The following is a 21,740-nucleotide window of genomic DNA, read 5'->3' on the forward strand; positions in this document are numbered from 1 at the left end:
AATTTCAGTCATGAGTGGGTTCAGTTTCGCATTCTGTCAATTTGGCGGTCAGCGTCGCTGGCACCGGCTCACGAGTATGGCCGGATCTTATATGGAATATCAGCGTGGGTTTACTTGAGGCTCTCGTAGGCCCAGCAATGGCTGGCATGAGACCCTCTTCGGTAGTGGCGGGTGGGCCCTGCCAAATGAGCGTGGCTCTACGACACTAAAGTAAGACCTCATGGGTTGGTGCTGTGCATCTCAGAAGCCGGGTGGTGACGCCGTATGCCGGCTTGGTTTCTTAAGGATTAGCGTGGGACCTCCGGGGCCTGCATAGAGTTTGCATGAGCTAGTATGTAATCTCAGAGGCCTGTGTGTAATGTGTACACAGTGGCGGTCGCGGGGGGGGGGCATCAGGGCCATGCCCCCCCCCAAGGCACATAAAGGGGGCCATCATATCATTTGCCCCCTCCCACTCAAGCAACCGATGGGCCCCCATAGTATATGGGGCCCTGGCCCTGATTCGATCGTCATGAGGCTAAAAAATCCCACGCCCAGCTATTAATATAGCTCCCACACCGGTCTTTGAGAGTCCTAAACTGACCTCTGAGGGAACTTCAGTGGCGGTCAAGCGCCCACGTTGACCACTAAGAGCCCACATCGACCTCTGAGGTCCCACATCTGGCACATGAGGGCCCCTAACAGGCCTCAGGGACCCCAAACGGCGTCGAGGGTCTCACACCGGTCTCTGGTGGCCTTATTTCTGTCTCTGGTGTCCCAAGACGAACATTTAGGTGCCAATGAGGGCCTAGCACTGGCTGCTGAAGACCCGATGCCGGCCTCTAAGGGCCTGCATTGGCCTCTGAGGAGGGCCCATCTTGGCCTTTGAGGGCTCTCTGCTGGCCTCTGGGGTCCAACGGCGGCTCATGCCGGTCTTTAAGGGGCCCACGCTGACCTCTGAGGGCCCCATGTTGGCCTGTACTGAGTAAGGACCCACATTAGCCTCTGAGAGCCCAACTCGGTCTCTGATGGTCTCAAACTACTGGCCTTTGCAGTTTGCAGGCCCTGTACTGGTCTCTGAGGGCCCTAAACTGGCCTCTAAGTGAAAACATACATGGGTGGGCTTCTGAAGATCACAGGGCTCACGCAGACTCCTGCACAGCCTTACGTTGGTCCTGATCGAGGTTACTTTACGTCCTGATGGTCCCGCGCAGATTCCCTCCTATTTCGACGTCGGGGCCCCATGAGCCGGTATGGGTTCTGGGGCTGGCAGTGACTGATTAAGTCGACTCCTTATGGCTCAGGGCCAGTCTAAAAAGACTGGCCCTGAGCCATAAGGAGCCATAAGGAGCAGTAGGACTAGGCAGGTTGAGTGAGCCCCAATAGAGCCGTTGCGAAGCCCCGCAGAAGTCGCGCACGGCCCTCAGATGCCAATAATTTTGAAAACCAGGAACCTGTGGGGGTCTCCAGAGGTCGGTCTACCAACTCTCTCCCGCCGCCACACAACTATACCTATTGGTAAATGTCATAGTCTGAAAATGCTCTCTGGGTTTCACATGCTTGTTCAAAGCAAGAGGTATCTGTACTTTTCCGAATTGTTTTATAGTGGTAAGGTCATGCATCCGCGTGTCCGACCTTCCAGCATATACTACACCAATCCGTCGTCATGGTGCACCGTGCAGTGGCCTGACCGGTGGAAACACCGTGGGACGAGAAATGGAACTGGTGATTTTGCCTTACATTGAGCTTAAAGATATCACGCAAGAATGAGATGGATGAAGCATAAGTAATGCTAACCACGCGGCGTAAAAAATTAGCCGATCACCCCCCCCCCCCCCTCCGGTGACGGATAAATGTTATGTCCCGCGAGTGTGACTTTGGCCCCCCTTTTGCTAGCGGCTGCGACCGCCAGTGCTGAGCGCTGTTCGGCAGCCGGCTATTTTGTGTGCAGGGTATGACGTATTTCGCGAGCCGACGTCACAGGCGGTGACGTCGGCTCGCGCGCGAGCCGAGCGCCAACGACAAACTAACGGGAACCCTCGCACACCCTCGGGGCATAAACCGCGGAGTAGCATATTGAGCGAGTCTTTTAAGGAAAATTCATATATTTTCGTTTTTCAAATGATAATCAGGGTGTCTCTTACCTTTTTACATATCATTTAGGCTTACCTAACACTCCAGTTGCCAAATATCTGCAATTTATTCAAGCGAAAGTATTTTCAGTAAATATCAATGGTATAGACCGAAATCTTTTGAATAAAAGCTCCAACCAACAGAAATAAAAATAACTTAATTTATTCCAACCATTTCCTCCAAATAAACAACATGAAAACTCACTTTTACACATATCATTCATAATAAAGCATACTAACACGCCGCTTTTGACAATTGCGGCGTCTAGTGGCGCGCTGCTAGCGCTCTTTTTCGATCGCACAGACCCTGCACGCGCGCGAGCACACTACGTCACGTCCGGGGGGCACAGGTATATGAAAAATCGCAGGGACGTAACACTTTTCTCGCTTCTCATTGGTCAATAGCCCGTTGCCGGGGTAACGTGCACGTATGTGAGCGCGGGCAAGAGTACTAGCCGGCTGCCGAGCCCTGATCGGCGGCCGGCTAGTACTCTTGCCCGCGCTCACATACGTGCACGTTACCCCGGCAACGGGCTATTGACCAATGAGAAGCGAGGAAAGTGTTACGTCACTGCGATTTTTCATATACCTGTGCCCCCCGGACGTGACGTAGTGTGCTCGCGTGCGTGCAGGGTCTCTGCGATCGAAAAAGAGCGCTAGCAGCGCGCCACTCTACGCCGCAATTGTCAAAAGCGGCGTGTTAGTATGCTTTATTATGAATGATGCGTGTAAAAGTGAGTTTTTATGTTGTTTATTTGGAGGAAATGGTTTGAATAAATTAAGTTATTTTTATTTCTGTTGGTTGGAGTTTTTATTCAAAAGATTTCGGTCTATACCATTGATATTTGCTGAAAATACCTTCGCTTGAATAAATTGCCGATATTTGGCAACTGAAGTGTTAGGTAAGCCAAAATGATATGGAAAAAGGTAAGAGACACCCTGATTATCATTTGAGAAACGAAAATATATGAATTTTCCTCCTAAGACTCGCTCAATATGCTACTCCGCGGTTTATGCCCCGAGGGTGTCCGAGGGTTCCCGTTAGTTTGTCGTTGGCGCTCGGCTCGCGCGCGAGCCGACGTCACCGCCTGTGACGTCGGCTCGCGAAATACGTCATACCCTGCACACAAAATAGCCGGCTGCCGAACAGCGCTCCGATCAGGGCTATAGCGCTGTTCGGCAGCCGGCTATTTTGTGTGCAGGGTATGACGTATTTCGCGAGCCGACGTCACAGGCGGTGACGTCGGCTCGCGCGCGAGCCGAGCGCCAACGACAAACTAACGGGAACCCTCGGACACCCTCGGGGCATAAACCGCGGAGTAGCATATTGAGCGAGTCTTATAAGGAAAGTTCATATATTTTCGTTTCTCAAATGATAATCAGGGTGTCTCTTACCTTTTTACACATCATTTAGGCTTACCTAACACTTCAGTTGCCAAATATCTGCAATTTATTCAAACGAAGGTATTTTCAGTAAATATCAATGGTATAGACCGAAATCTTTTGAATAAAAACTCCAACCAACAGAAATAAAAATAACCTAATTTATTTCAACCATTTCCTCCGAATTAACAACATAAAAACTCACTTTTACACACATCATTCATAATAAAGCATACTAACACGCCGCTTTTGACAATTGCGGCGTCGAGTGGCGCGCTGCTAGCGCTCTTTTTCGATCGCAGAGACCCTGCACGCGCGCGAGCACACTACGTCACGTCCGGGGGGCACAGGTATATGAAAAATCGCAGTGACGTAACACTTTTCTCGCTTCTCATTGGTCAATAGCCCGTTGCCGGGGTAACGTGCACGTATGTGAGCGCGGGCAAGAGTACTAGCCGGCCGCCGATCAGGGCTCTGGTCATCCAATCTATAAAGTCGGGCACAATTTAACTGGTTTTAACAACATTTTAGAAGGTGGGATAGTCCCTTTAACACTCTCTTATACAATGATGGGTCAATGCAGACTGATATAGGTAAATGTGATGTCATCATAAAAAGGCCAAAACAAAGAGGGCCACATAAAGACAAGTACTAGCTTCAAAATGGGTTTTGTTGATGACAGAAGGGTACTTTTTGGTTCTGTTTACCTTATAATTAGCACATTTTCCAGAAGCGTAAACTGCATTACGCATACTTGGCTAAAAAGGCCATTAGTGGTGAATGAACCTGACTTGTTTTGTGACAGAATATGCAAAACATTTCAATAAATAAATTGTGTGCCCTTTCACACCCCAATCGTGGGCATTTGATGACCATTTCTTGGAATAATATAGGTGTCCATTAACACCCCACATTGGGGTGCTAAGGGACAGTGATAAAAAATAATAAAAATAATATGCATGTATATATTTTTAAAACTTTAATGTAGCAGGCATGTAAAGCACCAAATTCCACATAAAATGCTAACAAGTTGATGCCTCTATCCCCAACCCTTCTTGAGTTATACCTATAACAAAACACCTCAAAACTGTCCCTGAACACCCCATTTTACGGTACCTATTTATGGAGACTGAGTTTCCAAAAATGGAAACTCTAAGGAGAGGTGTTATAGGTTTGCAGGCTGTAGCGTAGGTTTGTAGGTTGTAGGTCTGTAGGTTGTAGGTTTGTAAGTTTGCAGGTTGTAGGTTTGTAGGTTAGGTTAGGGCCCTGTTTCACCGGTGATAGCAGCACGCTGCTATCAAATTGCGCGAGCTGACGTAATGTGATGATGTCATACTGCTGACGTAAGGGGCAATTCTGGCGTACGATTGCCGCAATATTGTTTTACGTCATCAACAAAGTTTACGTTCAAAGTTTACATCCAAATTTTTCTTAAACCCAACTTCTTTTAAATACATCATATTAAGAAAATATATATTAAAAATAAATTTACTATCATGACTGTGTACACTCTTACTTTTAGGCTCATACGTCACTTAATGCCGCCGCCAAGGTCGCGGCAATCGTGCGCCGGAACTACACATCACGTCAACAGCATGGCGTCATGACATGACGTCAGCTCGCGAAACGTGATAGCAGCATGCTGCTAGCACCGGTGAAACAGGGCCAGGGTCAGGTCAGGTTAGGTTTGTTTAGAAGCACCTCCGGGTACAGCGCCTCTCCTTGGTTGGAGAACCTTCGTGTGATGTCTGCTCTACTAATACCCTCGGCAGGTACCTTGGACGTCGGGTTTGATACCTCCTGAAACATTAAGCACTGCAACTTGAGCACTGGCACACTCAAAAGTCAAGTAAAAATCTTTGATTTCAATTTGGTGCGACGACGTCGCAAACCTTATTTCCATCCTGCTTTTCACGTATTTGCACAAGGGTTTACATTGTTTGCAACCTACAATTATATTCAGCACATTTGAAATATCATGAAATGCCCACTTACGTCAGTGACGGTGGGGCAGGCGTCAACCAATTTGCAATTGGCAATATGCAATAGCTTTCGGTTGTAAACAAACAAGGTTCATGCATTATTAGGGCCCGAACGCATATAACATTTACGCGAGATTACCCACAGTGCTCAGACACGTCGACGACGTCACTGGGGCTAAAATATTTGGTATGTTCGATCTAAATGTACTATCGATGCAGGGCTTTCTATTGATATGAGAACTTTGATTTGCAAAGCAGGAAGATCATACGTGAAAATGACTTTTGAGCTCTCTAACAAGATTAAAGGGACCCTCCCACCTTCAAAAAAGTTAATGAATTGGCATGAAAGTGATGTCGCTCGGTTCAGAAAGAGCGAAAACGAATATCTACCAAATTTCACCGAAAAATACACACCACCGGTTTTCAAGATATTAGACTTTTACTTTTGTTTACTTTTTGGGAACCCCGCTGTTCCTAGCGACTTTATTTGGAAACAATAGTTTGGCAGCTGAAACTGAAAGAACGGCACTTATTGCGCGCAAAGCAGCATACACCATATAAAATAACCTAAAAACTTCGGATTCCAAAAAGACTTGGGGCATCATTAAGGAACTAACATCAAGTGCTCCGGATAACACCAGATTGCCAGAAGCATTTAAAACCGATAGTGGCCTGGTGGAAGGCCCTAAAAACATTGCCGAAAGCTTCAATTCCTACTTTACCAGCGTTGGAAGGAAGCTTAAAAATAACATTAACCATTCCAATAAAGATCCGATAGATTATCTTCCTAACTTTGAAGGAACTCCGCTACGTGAATTGTGTAGAACAGATGAGGAAGAAGTAAAGAAGATTGTTCATGATATGCGAAATGTGGGAGGTGGTCATGATAAAATAAATACCAAAATATTTAAATCAACATTCAGTGCTATAATGGTACAAATTGTACAATGGTACAAATTGTACAAATTGTACAAATTGTACAAACTGTGTCTTGAGAATAGTGTCTTTCCGACATTATTAAAACAAGCAGTTATAAAACCAATTTATAAAGCCGGCGACAAACATATTTTTAGTAACTATAGACCAATATCGTTACTTCCAGCAGGGGCGGATCCAGGATTTTTCGGGAGGGGGGGGGGGGGGCGGCAAGTCAAAATAGGGGCGACCTGGCAATCTGGGGCGCTTCATACGAAGGGGCCAGGGGCGTAGGATCCTATACAGTTGGGGGGGGCTTCAGCCCCCCAACCTGCTGGTCAGCCCCCCCCCCAACTTGCCAGGCAGCCCCCCCAACATTATAAAATATGGACAAATTAAAGAAAGCTCAACTTGGCAAAGTTACAATTTTGGGTAGTAGTAAAGCAGGCGTCACACTTCTTTTTGCAACCAAGGAGATGCGCTGTAGGTTTGGCTGTAGGGTGTAGGTGGTTGCAGGTTTTTGGTTGTAGGTTGTAGGTGAGTTTAGGTCAGGTTTGGTTAGGTTTGGTTTGGTTTGGTCCGATTAGAAAGCATCTCTGGAGTCTGGGTAAAGCGCCTCTCTGCTTTACGACTAACTACCCAATTTTGGCCTTAAAACTAACTGGGGCTTTGAAAATGTGCATTGCAATGGAGGGAGTAAATTTAATTTATAAAATGACTTTCAAGTCATTAGAAAGAACATACTAGCAAAACAAAACCAGGAAGGTACACATAAAAATCAACTGTGGTTTTAGCAAGCCTGAAATAATCAGTTGGTCAACATGTTAGGACGCGAGTACAGCAGGCGTCACCAAGCAACTTCGGTTGCGGGCGGTATTCTACAAGAACGGTTATCTCACCTCCCGAACGTTGTCACACCGTTTTTGTAACAAAACTAGTTAAATTTGAGTAAAATAGAGGTGAAATCAAGGCCGGTGAAATATCGTCAGCTGATAATGTTTATGATTATGTCAAATCTTTAAAATGATAACGTCATAATGAATAAAAATAAACTGGCATTATCTTAAATGGATTTGGTGAAAGAAATTTGCACATTCACTAACCTTTAACTGTTTTTCCATTTTTTTCTAAGATATCTCTTATGTCTCGCCTTCAGAAAAAGGCCAAATCATTTTTACGGAATTTGACGCCATCGCAGGCATAATCAGCTGACGATACAGCACAAAACCTTTGGATGTTACTATGCGTGCGTTCGGCATCCGGATAATCAGGGAAAATTATCCGGGATCAGCGATAATTATCGGGGATTACGTTCGGTATCGCGATAACGAGACATGTTGAAGATAGGCACCCACCAATAATTTTCCGGCCGAGAATATCCAAACGATATTTTCCGGATGCCGAACGCACGCTAAAGCGGCGCAGAAAGCAGAAAAAAAACAACAAAACAAAGGCGCGACACTTGACAGCTTCGTTTCGTTTATGTAGGGGTGGGTGCAAGCAAGGCCATGTGGGTGGAACTCGGACGGTAGGACGAACGATGAGGACAATTGTTCAGGGACGTACCCAAGATGGACGGGGTGCCCCCCCCCCTCGGGGTTTTGAGGAGGCCCCCGTGGGCCGAAGGCCACGGGGCCAAAATCACGTCGGAGGCGAAAGAAATTCAAGGGAATCCCAAAAATCACGTCAGGATATTCAGGGCCTGTGAACAGCCTGACAGCTAGGGTCCTTCTTACTTCCTGGGGCCTCCTGTGAATAACTGCTAGTGTCTGTGTCTGACCGCTAGTGCCCCTCTGACTCCTCAGTAGAGAGGAGGCCCTCTGTAAGAGGAGGCCCCTCTGTAGAGAGGAGGCCCTCTGTAGAAAGGAGGCCCTCTGTAGAAAGGAGGCCCTCTGTAGAGAAGAGACCATCTGTAGAAAGAAGGCCCTGTGTAGAGAGGAGGCCCTCTGTAGAAAGGAGACCGCCTGAAAGCAGAAGGCCCTCTGAAGAGAGGATGCCGTCTGTAGAGAGGACTTTCTCAGTAGAGGGGAGGCCGGAGGCTCTTTGCAGAGATGAGGTCCTCTGTAGAGAGGAGGTCCCCTGTAGAGACTAGAGAGGAGGTCCTCTGAAGAAAAGGTGCCCTCTGAAAGAGATAGACCCTCCGTAGAAAGGAAGTCCTCTGTAGAGAGGAGGTCTTCTGTAGTTGAGAGGCCCTGTGAAAAGAGGAGGCCCACAGTAGAGAGGTGGTCCTCTCTAGAGAGGAGGCCCCTCTGTGTTTTGATTTTTTTTTGCAAATTTGTGTACGTACAGGTCAATACGAGATCGTGACTGTAATTACACCAACCAACCGTGTCAAATTGAATCGGAATTCATATGTGTACTGTGGAGTGTGAAGGGACTCCGGCTTGTACTACCATACTAAAAGAGTTGTGAAATTTGTGATTTGGAGCAGTGTTTTGACAAATGCTTTTGCAAATTTTCTCGGCGCTCCGCGCCTCCGACTCATACACCAAACAATAAAAAAGGTCGTGACTGTAATAACACCAACCCTGTCAAATTGAATCAAAATTCCTTAAGTGTATAGTCGACTACAGAATGATGTTCCACTCCTCAGAAGCTATCAGTTGACTGGAGCGCTAGTTGTGCCGTTTATCACGCAATTCAGCGCCTGTCGATTGTGAGCATTAGGACAAAGTTATAATTTGTGAACTCAGCCCGTGTGATGCGGCACAGCCTACCACTCCAGGCAAATATTTGCCTGTGAAAAGTGGAACATCATTCTGTAGTCGACTACCTATACTGTTAAGGAACTCCGGCTTGTACTAGCATACTAAAAGGGTCGTAAAATTTGTGTTTTGGAGCTGTGTTTTACTTTTGACAAACGTTTTTTTTTTGCAAATTTTCGGCTTTCGCAGCGCTTCGCGCCGCCGGTTCGTTAACAGGTCAATAGAGAGATCGCTACTGTATATGCTACGAATGCATTAGGCTAAAAGTGCGGTAACAATATCAACTTCTCGGGGTTTTTAAGTCGGTCGATACGCCCCTCCCCCCTCCCAGTAAGAAATCCGTGGCGACGCACTTGTATAGGTGGATTTAACTAAAACTACTGAGCCGAGTGACTTATAACGATAAAGCTTCATCTTAGAAACGACGAAGACGAAATGCCTTTTGATCTCGACATACTCGCTCCCCCTCCCCCGTTCGTCAGAATTCATCCATCAGACCCGGCATGTCGGCCGACCTGTAAAACGACCCCCCCCCCCCCCCACAAAACGTTCGCCTAGATCCTCCCTTGCCCTCTGTAGAGAGGAGGCGCCCTGTAGAGAGGAGGCCCCCCGGGATCCTCCGCCCCCCCCCCCCTTGGCCAAATCCTAGGTATATGCGTGCAATTGTTTCGTGCATTTTGGGAGTATTCGTGTGGCTACACGACCTACAACTTTAAAATCAAAATTTTGCTTCCAATGATATGCAGAATGCGGGGGTTTTGCGAAATACTACAGCAGAAATTGTTCTGTGACTGTCCTGTTTTACCGAGCACGATCCGCCTACTTTGTCGATACCGCTATTGTGGCTATAGAAGTAGTCGAGGAGGTCCCTGAAACAGCCAAAAGGGAGCCATTAAACAGTCTACAATCTTTACACAAAAACTTGACCCTTCCGAAATGAAGTGGGTGATTGGTGAAAAAATGAGTATCTAGATTTTAGGAAAGTGCAGGGGTACCTCCAAGGAACCCCTGAAACAGTTTGCCAAACTAGGGGATAGGAATCTAAATACTGAATCAATCAAGAAATTGAATCTCTCATCAGCCTTAAGTATAAGAAGAGCATACATATACCGTTTTAGTGGCATCACTTTGCATTTGAAAAGAGCGGGAACATACACTGCATAAATGTGGTTGCAAAACGTTGAGCCGGAATATAAATACCTACGCCTTATTTTATAAGCCTGAACTTGGATCCAGGGGGAGATTAAGTCATATCCCTCAAGTCATAGACCCGCTTTTCACCACCACGGTCCACGCTCCCTCCCCCCCCCCCCCCGGTCAACACCTTTTCCACTGCTGGTTTTTTCCTCCCCCCCCCCCGCTCAGCACCTTTCGTCGCCGCCCCACCGGCGTCCGGGGTTCAGCCCCCCCAACCTATTTTGCGATCCTACACCCCTGGAAGGGGCGCCAAACCGTCGTCAAAATCGAGAGTCGTCGAACCCGCGCCGTGGTGTGGGACGTTGTCATGCTCCCCCTCAGGTTTTTCGCAAATATCTGAAAAAAACAGCTGTGCGCAGCGCCGCCGTTTTCAGCACACATTATCATGCACCTTTTTGCACATGTTGTGAAAGTGTCAGGCCCGGGTCATGCAACGGCAGGTCACCAGGTCATGACAAGTGACCTAACCCCAGAATGTTAAAATGCTCACCATTGCTATACCGAGGGCTAAGGTCAAGTCAGTTTTGCGACCTCTCCAATCTCCATTAGGTATACCGGGTAGGTATACCTAAGTTTATGTGAGACAACTGAAAGGCTTTTGGACGAGCGCCATTCTAGACAATCGCAAGCATTAGGATACATGTAAAATCAACACACTGAATAAGAAAATTGCACCTGTGACCATTCCTTGTGTCCCACAGGTCATCCCAGGTCATGAAAGGTCCTGAACAGTTTTTTGAAAATAACTTTTGATAGATACATATGCTAGAACGATAAAAACACCTCCGTTGTGTTCAGCTTGACGATACAGATCGACTGATATGCAACATGACATTTCCCGGTGAGGTCATGACCTTGACCTGAGGTCAAATTGTCAAAATTACCTTTCAAGGTCATCCTATAGTCCATTCGACGCGTCTCGACGACAGAAACGCGATGCTGGCAAACGTAATGTCGAGCCTCTCTTGAGTCAAAAGCTATTGCAGGAAAACATCGTTCGTAAAACTGCTATTTTTAGAGTTTTTGCCCTCTGGAGGCTAGACCGTTGACCAGAGGTCAATTCTGAGGGCAGTTCACAGAAGCACCTTTGAAAGGGCTATTGAATGCGCTTTACCGCGGCACTATAGCTCTATTGGTTTCCGAGCTATGTGCCGGCGTTTCGAAAATTGTTGAAATAGGCAACATTTTACCTTTGATGACCTTTGGTGACCTGACCTTATTTGACCTAACCTAGAAAACCGCTTACCGCGTGTCTCTAGTTCTACGCGACCTAGGAGCCGAGTTAGACGAGGGGACGTGACCTCCCCCCCCCCCCCTAGCACGACACGGAAAACTCAGACCACCAGCACGGCGCGGGTTAAAAGTCGTAGATGGGCGCCGCTACGTTAGCAAAAAATATTAGCAAAAAGGTGGCCTCCATTTGCTGGTGCATCATTAGACGGATATTAGACGTAAATTTTCTAAACTGGCATCACTTATCTGCTACTGCCTTGGGTCGAAAATATTGGCAAAAAAAACTGGGAGCGTTGTTTTTTCGGAGCTATCCCTGTCTTCATTCAAATTATCACACTAACGGGTGTCTACTAATTTTTGGCACAAAAGTTTGATTTATTTTTATTTACACTGACGTCACCCAATGTCACTGAAATTCTTTGCATATGAAGACCTAACAATTGTGCACTCGCCACAACATTTTTATTTTAATTTCGTGCAATATTCACTTATCATGGAGACTTTGACTAAAACGCAGGTTCATGAATTTGTGGCCGATTTTGCCAAAGAACACCATTTCCTACCAAAAAGCGAGCTTGTATCACGGCTGGAGGTAGCAGGAGTGTCGAGAAGAACTGCCTACCGTATATAAAAGAACATTGAGACAAGGGGTAGCAGTAAGCACGCCGGTAAAGGGAAAGCTGGCGCAAAACCCTCCAAACTTGGGCCCCAGAAGAAGCGCCTTCTTTTGAATGCCGCCAAGGGACGCGTTGGAACATCCCTGCGCGTGCTGGCCCGGCGTTTTGGCGTATCTCATCAGTATGTGGCGAAAATCCTTCATGATAACAACATAAAGTATACGAAAGGGATCAAGGTGCCCGAGGTCACTCCTGAGCAAGAAAAGCGGCAGAAGACCCGGATAAGACGGCTGGCCCGTGGGTCGTTCTCGAGGAACGCCGAACTAGAGGTGGTCATGGATGATGAGAGCTATTTTACGTTCTCAGGATGTGATATGCCCGCAAACTCCGGCTTCTACGCTGGCCCTGGAGGAGACGTACCGAATGACGTCAGATTCCGGCCTGTGGGAAAGTTCCCGAGAAAGCTTCTCGTCTGGGTGGCGATCTCTCCCAGGGGGTGTCAAGCCCTGTCATCTGCCCGAGCCGCACCAACGTAGGGGGCGACTTCTACCGCCAAGAGTGTCTCCAGAAGAAACTTTTCCCATTTTTGAGAGAACAGTACCCTCATGGTGGGTTTATCTTTTGGCCAGACCTGGCAGCGGCCCACTATGCCAAGAAAACGGTCACCCTTCTGGAGGAGGCTGGGGTGCCGTTTGTTGCGCGTGATGAAAACACGCCCTGCGTGCCTCAGCTGCGCCCCATCGATGACTTCTGGGGCATCGTCAAGCAGGAAGTTTACAAGGGCGGATGGAGAGCGGCATCAGAAGTCCAGCTGAAGAACAGTATTCAGAGGGTTATTCGTTCGATCCGAGAGGAGGTGCCGCGCACCATGATGGAGAGGGTCCCGGAGCGCGTGCGCCGTGCCGAGCGACGAGGAGTCAACAGCAGCCTGCACTGATCAGATAGCGTTAAGTATGAGTGCTTCCAACCATGTGTGAAGTTTGGTGACGTTTGAGCAAAATATATGTGATTTATGAGACATTTAGTTTTGTGCCAAAAATTAGTAGACACCCGTTATGTTCAAATTACCCCACGCTAAAAGTTATTTTGCCATTTTTAAAAACAGGGTTCAAAAGCAAATTTCTTGGATTGAAGGCACTGATTAGGTCATTATACAACAAAAGCCGTTGCGTATTAGGCGCTAGCAATGCAAGATTTTGCGCTGCAATGAAGTTGCAATGACGTGTTGTTAGGCGTTTTTCCTTGCGAAATTGATTTTTTACACTGTGCGTCAACATCTTCATTCCCTGAAACTTTAAACCCCGTTCATATGATAGCCCTTTTAGTTACGATAATTGCTCTTATTGGTCTTATTGTCATGCCACTTATGGATTTTCCGTAAATTTCTGTTATTCACACTATGTTCAAATTGCCCCACATGTTCAAATTACCCCACCCTATCCTACGGTATTTCTGAAGATGCCCATATGATGTTTCACTCATATCTCAGTGACCGTACCCAGTGTGTGGAAATAAATGGCATGCGTTCATCCTTCCTTCCAATTGATATTGGAGTCCCTCAGGGATCAATTTTGGGACCACTTCTGTTTATACTTTATATAAATGATCTCCCTTTGATATGTGGTGAACACATAAGTACACTCTTATATGCCGATGACACTGCTATTTTAATAGAAGGGGAAAGTGAGCATATTTTACAAACAAGATTAAATACCTTGATGCCAAAGGTAGCTGAATGGTTTACAATCGTTTGGATGGTTGGCATGAGTGAAGACATTATAGTCAAAATTGATGTGAAAATGATCAATAACATGCCAAAAATTGTATTGGTTCTTTAGTTTACCAAAGAGAAACAAAAGAGACAAGCTTTCGACAACACTGTCATCATCAGGTCTGAGTTTTTTGAAATTCCTTTACACACTTCACAACATACAAAAACATATTCGCACGCTACAATGATTGAAAACATTCCTCCGTTTGTATGTAGGTAGATGTCGACATCCAGATCACAAAATGCTTATTACAATATGCTTACAACGTCACATGTCACAAGTTCTATATAATCAAGCGCTCATACAAACAGATACACACCATGCAAGTAACAAAAAATGAATACTACTTTCTGGTTCGTAACCTACCAAAAGTCACAACAACCTAAACGATTGGCCAGGACTGTGTGAAGGTATTTAAGTTTGGGTTGATATCACGGATTTTCATAGATTCATCAATTTTATTGTCAGCCACGTCACGGTTTCTGCTCAAAATATCTATATGAAAGTTGTTGTTCATTTCCTTGTGACTAAGTGTCGGGTGTCTATCTAAGGCATGCTCACCAAGTCCGGTACCTAGTCTTCTTAGTCTGGCGTCAGAAAGGTGCTCGTTAAATCTCTCACGAACCGGTCGCGACGTTTCTCCGATGTAAATATAAGGTTTGTCCTGACATGTTTTACAAGTGATTTTATATACGACATTTTTTATGTGGCATTTCCCCTGAAGACCGTTCGGACACGTGTGGCACCGGGTTTTGCCGCGGCAAAGCGGAGGCTGAAGGGCAGATCTGACCAGTTTGCTTTTCACCGTGGGTCCACTCTGCCAAGCCACCCTAAGGTTAAGCTTAGATGCCCTGATAATGCCATTGACTCGATGACACACTGTTTCATTGACGTAAGGGAGCCTCATATAAGTCATCTGCCCTGATTGAGCGTTTTTCCTATCATGTTGTGCCTTTCGTTTTTTGTTGTTTTTAAAAGTTCGGTCAATGATGTGCTCAGGATATCCGTTTTCCAGGAAGAGGTGCTTGATTTTGTCCAGGCTGCGTTGCACAGCAGATGGGGAAGAGGATACCTGGACCGCTCGTTTCGTTTGGGAAGTGAGGACACCTAGCTTAGTTTTCATGGGATGAGCCGATTCATAATTTAAAATGATAGGGGCAGTCATGGGTTTGATGAACAGCTCTGTTGTGTAAGTGCCGTTGGGATGAACCGTAACCATAGTGTCAAGGAATGAGATGTTGCCTGTGTGGTACGTGTGCTCTAAGGTGAACTTGATTTTTGGATGAAAGCTGTTGATATTCTCATAAAACTCAAGTAAAGTTTCGATGCCATGTACCCATACTCCGAAGTAATCGTCAATATATCTTAGTAAGATGCTCGGCCTAACAAGTACTTTCTTTACAAAGCTAGATTCTAGGTTGTGCATGAAAACTATAGCCAGCGGTGGCGCAAGCCTGTTCCCCATTGCTATGCCCTCTGTTTGTTTGTAAAAATCAGTCCCAAAACGAATGAAGTTGTTTGTCAGCACATGTGTAAGAAGTTTCTCTATTTCGTCTAGTGAAAGGCCATACGTGTTGATTTTGGAAATGTTTTCTTTGATTAAGCCGATCGTTGCGCTAATCGCCTTAATCAACGATCGGCTTAATCAAAGAAAACATTTCCAAAATCAACACGTATGGCCTTTCACTAGACGAAATAGAGAAACTTCTTACACATGTGCTGACAAACAACTTCATTCGTTTTGGGACTGATTTTTACAAACAAACAGAGGGCATAGCAATGGGGAACAGGCTTGCGCCACCGCTGGCTATAGTTTTCATGCACAACCTAGAATCTAGCTTTGTAAAGAAAGTACTTGTTAGGCCGAGCATCTTACTAAGATATATTGACGATTACTTCGGAGTATGGGTACATGGCATCGAAACTTTACTTGAGTTTTATGAGAATATCAACAGCTTTCATCCAAAAATCAAGTTCACCTTAGAGCACACGTACCACACAGGCAACATCTCATTCCTTGACACTATGGTTACGGTTCATCCCAACGGCACTTACACAACAGAGCTGTTCATCAAACCCATGACTGCCCCTATCATTTTAAATTATGAATCGGCTCATCCCATGAAAACTAAGCTAGGTGTCCTCACTTCCCAAACGAAACGAGCGGTCCAGGTATCCTCTTCCCCATCTGCTGTGCAACGCAGCCTGGACAAAATCAAGCACCTCTTCCTGGAAAACGGATATCCTGAGCACATCATTGACCGAACTTTTAAAAACAACAAAAAACGAAAGGCACAACATGATAGGAAAAACGCTCAATCAGGGCAGATGACTTATATGAGGCTCCCTTACGTCAATGAAACAGTGTGTCATCGAGTCAATGGCATTATCAGGGCATCTAAGCTTAACCTTAGGGTGGCTTGGCAGAGTGGACCCACGGTGAAAAGCAAACTGGTCAGATCTGCCCTTCAGCCTCCGCTTTGCCGCGGCAAAACCCGGTGCCACACGTGTCCGAACGGTCTTCAGGGGAAATGCCACATAAAAAATGTCGTATATAAAATCACTTGTAAAACATGTCAGGACAAACCTTATATTTACATCGGAGAAACGTCGCGACCGGTTCGTGAGAGATTTAACGAGCACCTTTCTGACGCCAGACTAAGAAGACTAGGTACCGGACTTGGTGAGCATGCCTTAGATAGACACCCGACACTTAGTCACAAGGAAATGAACAACAACTTTCATATAGATATTTTGAGCAGAAACCGTGACGTGGCTGACAATAAAATTGATGAATCTATGAAAATCCGTGATATCAACCCAAACTTAAATACCTTCACACAGTCCTGGCCAGTCGTTTAGGTTGTTGTGACTTTTGGTAGGTTACGAACCAGAAAGTAGTATTCATTTTTTGTTACTTGCATGGTGTGTATCTGTTTGTATGAGCGCTTGATTATATAGAACTTGTGACATGTGACGTTGTAAGCATATTGTAATAAGCATTTTGTGATCTGGATGTCGACATCTACCTACATACAAACGGAGGAATGTTTTCAATCATTGTAGCGTGCGAATATGTTTTTGTATGTTGTGAAGTGTGTAAAGGAATTTCAAAAAACTCAGACCTGATGATGACAGTGTTGTCGAAAGCTTGTCTCTTTTGTTTCTCTTTGGTAAACTAAAGAACCAATACAATTTTTGGCATGTTATTGATCATTTTCACATCAATTTTGACTATAATGTCTTCACTTTTTGGTCCAGACGGGCTCAGCGCTCGTATTATCCACGAGTGCGCCACAGAGTTGGCCGTCCCCCTTGAAATTCTTTGCAGGCTCTCCGTTTCTCAGGCTGTCTTCCCCAAGGTCTGGAAAGACGCCAACGTTATCCCCATCCACAAAAAAGGCGACAAAAAGAATCCTAACAACTATCGCGGTATCTCCCTTCTCCCCCTCTGCTCCAAGGTCCTGGAGAGAGTCGTCTGTGACACCCTGCTGGCCCACGTTCTCCCGTCCTTACCTTCCAGTCAGCACGGCTTCCTTCCCAACCGATCCTGTTCATCCAACCTCAGCGTGTTCCTCAAACACAGCTGGGACTCCATCCAGGCTGGTGCTCAAACTGACTCCATTTATACTGATTATTCCTCTGCCTTCACCAGTGTCAACCACATCCTACTCCTCCACAAGCTCCAAACATCCTTCAACGTCACTGGGCGCGCTCTATCCTGGATCAGGTCCTACCTAACCAACCGTCGTCAGAGAGTGGTGCTAGACGGCATGTGCTCTGACTGGGCTCCTGTCAGATCCGGCGTGCCGGAAGGGAGTGTCTGTGGTCCCCTCTTGTTCATCTGTCTTACCGCCGACCTGCCCACCCTTATCCAAACCAACTGTATCATGTACGCAGACGACATCAAACTCTACCACCGCATCACCTCCCACTCTGACACAGAACTGCTCCAGGCCGACCTCAACCGTCTCTCCACCTGGTCTGCTGCATGGCGTCTAAAATTAAATCCTACCAAATGTCATGTCATCTCCTTCTCCCTACGAAAATCTCCCATCCTAGCCACATACACTCTAGATGGCACTACCCTACAGCGCCGATCCGAAGTCCGAGACCTAGGAGTAATCCTCGACTCCAAGCTTACGTTTGCCGCCCACGTTGACCAGACTGTTGCCAAGGCAAACCGGATGTTAGGACTGATTATCCGTAGTATGCAACTGTCTCGACGCTACAGCAGAGCCGCCTTTGATCACAAAACCATGTTGTGTACGTACTACGCTCATGTGCGTTCAATCATCGAGTATGGCTGTGTCATATGGGCTGGAGCGGCTGCATCTCACCTGACAAGGCTCGAGCGAGTGCAGCACAAGTTTCTGATGTGGTTAGCTCGTTACTCTGACAGACGCTCTGACGACCTGGACTACTTGGTTTTACTCTCACATTTTAAAGTGCGCTCCATCAAGTCTAGATTCATACAGTACGATATCATGTTTTTATTCCACATTCATCGTGGGAAGCTGGACAATGATGTGTTAGTCGGTGCGTTCGGTCTTGCCGTACCGGCACGGAGGACGAGGAGCACGGTTCTGTGGAACACACCGCGCGCGCGAGTGAACACTGTGCAACGATGTTTGTTTGTCAGGATCCCAGCTGCATGCAACTCATTCTTGCTCCATGACCCGACCACCGACTTCTTTACTGGTAGTTCATACTCATTTAAAACACGCGCTATCGGCTTCACAATTACGCAAGGCACTTTCATGTGATCTTTTACATCATACTCACGTGCTTTACTTTTATCGATCTTGTTTTATCGAACGTTTATTCTTATGTAGGTACTGTCATCTTGTGTATTGCTTGTGTGTAACTGACTTCGTCAGTAAAAGGGCGATGGGCCTGTTGGCGATCTAATAAATACAGAATACAGAATACAGAACACTCATGCCAACCATCCAAACGATTAAAAACTTTCCCAGAAGTGATCGCACTCAAGAGATGGTAATATTTGTTCGACACAACGAAAAACTAGCAAAAACATTAGCTCGCATCGACTTCCTCCTAGACTGTCGTAAGCTAGATATCATGCCAAACTTCATTCTCAACCGCACCTCGAACCTGAACACGCCGAACATCAAGATCTCGAAAACGGTACGTAAGCTAGAGATAACGATGAGAAACGAAGAAATACGAACTGCCTTCAAGACGAAAGCCTACCTAAGACGATGTCTTAATCGATCTACTAACTTTCTTCATGATGATGGCAGATGGCCCTGGCTTTATAAACAAGGATGGCGAATCATGGGAGAAGTATATCTGGACGCCCAGAAGAAGCTCTTTCAGAAATTAGACAGACTAGTTAAAGAGCAAAGAGGAGAAGATCTTCGTCCTGGCTCTCGGCTCAGATTACAACAAACTACGACCAATGCTGAGGGTACTAGACAAAGTGACTTCCCAAGCGCTACAAGCGACGAGGATCATCTGCAGAACCAGCCTACAATGGAACCACCAGAAGAGCCGTCCGCCGTATCAACGCGACCTACGGAGAGGACAAATACAGGAGCAGCAGCCGCACCACGCGCCCAAGCGACTACTAGGAGGGCCAGGGACAGCCGGTCCGATGGCCAGTCTCACTTGCTCAGTGAGACCCACCGCCGGAGTCGGTTCACGGACGGTATGAGCCTACTACTCCAGGTATGGCATTTGTGCTTTTGGTTCTTGAAGTTGGTAGCTTGCGAATGGCCACTGTTGGCTGTAAATGAGCTGTTGCGTAGCTCGTGGCACGTCCATCATAGCTATGACACGATCTCACATGACAACTGTAAAACAGACCTGTTGAAGACGCGGCTGTCAACGCCTCGGGACAAGGGAACCCAACGTGTTGTAAACCTTTCTGATTGTGATCTGGATCATACTACGCTGGAACTGTTGGGGAAAGGTCCCAATTTCGCCTTAGGTCGCACTGTTGACGCCGCCACCTTACAAATGGTAGAAATTGGGGTACAAAGAGCAATTTATGGACTGAAATGGGTAGAGCACATTAACGACAAGAGGACAGAACCCAGACGCCCTGATAGCCAGACCGCTGATCCACTGAATGCCTCTGTGACGGATGGGACAGATAGTCAGGAAGTGGGGGGACCTCCTCTCTCTAAGCCTCGATTCCCAGACTCATACGCCTGTCAACCCCCGTCTGTGAAAAGCTCATCTATCGAACTTTTCAGGAAGCTTAAGTTCAGAATATTATCAGCATTTCGGTCACAGAAAAACACACAGAACACTGATGCAAAGAAATATGCTCCCGTCATAAAGGATATTGTTAGCAACGATGATCTCATAGTAAAACAGTCTGACAAGTGTAAAAGCTTAGTTGTCATGTCCAAATCAGATTACGTCTCCAAAGCGTCGGATTTGCTAAGTAGCTACCAAAAAGTGGCCACGAATCCCACCCCAGACTTAGAGAAAAGGACCCGAGACCTCACCGCGAAAGTGCTGCGTGGGAAATTACCTGACAGGACCATCGACCAATTAGTACCCAAATGGACGAGAACGGCTGAGTTTTATGGCTTACCGAAAACCCACAAGCCAGGAAACCCTCTCAGACCCATTGTATCAGCTTGCGGGAACCCCTTAGACAAACTGTCATGGTTCCTACAGCAAATCCTAACACAGCTCCTTCAGTTCGTACCAACGTATATTGAAAACACACAGCACTATCTTGGTAAACTCAAGCATTCCTTTCCAGGTATCTTGCCTAAGGGAGCCATTGTGTTTTCCCTTGACGTGGTGAACCTGTATGGGAGTATCCCCATACAAGAGGCGATTAGCGCAACGATCGGCTTAATCAAAGAAAACATTTCCAAAATCAACACGTATGGCCTTTCACTAGACGAAATAGAGAAACTTCTTACACATGTGCTGACAAACAACTTCATTCGTTTTGGGACTGATTTTTACAAACAAACAGAGGGCATAGCAATGGGGAACAGGCTTGCGCCACCGCTGGCTATAGTTTTCATGCACAACCTAGAATCTAGCTTTGTAAAGAAAGTACTTGTTAGGCCGAGCATCTTACTAAGATATATTGACGATTACTTCGGAGTATGGGTACATGGCATCGAAACTTTACTTGAGTTTTATGAGAATATCAACAGCTTTCATCCAAAAATCAAGTTCACCTTAGAGCACACGTACCACACAGGCAACATCTCATTCCTTGACACTATGGTTACGGTTCATCCCAACGGCACTTACACAATGTTGTGTTAACGTGTATGGCCGCCGCGCGGGAAGCGTACGGCGCAGCCGCGTAGTTGTGACGTCACACGACGTCACGGACCGAGCGCGAGTGGCCGGCAGAATTCTAGAACGTGCGCGGCGCGAGGCGTATATAGCCTTGTATATATATGTAAGTGTATAGGGCTGTGTAATACAGTTGGCTCAGAGAACTCAGTGTGTGCAGGTCAGAGAGAGAACCAGCGGTCGGCCCGGAACGACCAGACAGAACATGGCGCGGTCGGTTCGGCTCTCTATCTGCATTATCTCTACCTGAGTTTTACACTGCATCAGCAAGACTTCGTAATGGAAGGAGACGCTCCCGGACAGCCAGACGCCGCGGAATCGAAGCCCACGGACATTCAGCTGCTGGTGACGGCGATCTCCCAGCAGCTGGAGGCATCTCAGCGCCGTGAGGATCGCGTTGTGGCTCTACTGGAGCAACTGTGCGTTACGAGCAGTCAGAGCGGGCGACATTATCCCACCGATGATCAAAATGACGGCACGGCAGCTCATTCAGCAGTTTCCGGCCGTTCATCGGATGCTGGGCCCA

At 46.6% G+C, this 21,740-nt stretch overlaps 1 protein-coding gene across 1 annotated transcript in view; it reads right to left on the minus strand.

Moving 5' to 3' along the window:
• Positions 1–7,321, minus strand: part of LOC122367369 (TM2 domain-containing protein CG11103-like) — a 72,655-nt gene extending 65,334 nt beyond the window's left edge. The window contains exon 1 of the mRNA XM_043344450.1: positions 7,291–7,321. The gene's annotated coding sequence lies outside the window, so the exon portion shown is untranslated. The remainder of the gene's footprint in view (positions 1–7,290) is intronic.
• Between the last annotated feature and the right edge of the window lie 14,419 nt (positions 7,322–21,740).

The sequence above is a fragment of the Amphibalanus amphitrite genome, unplaced genomic scaffold (assembly GCF_019059575.1).
Source record: "Amphibalanus amphitrite isolate SeventyFive unplaced genomic scaffold, NRLGWU_Aamphi_draft 000000F_arrow, whole genome shotgun sequence".
NCBI lineage: Eukaryota > Metazoa > Arthropoda > Thecostraca > Balanomorpha > Balanidae > Amphibalanus > Amphibalanus amphitrite.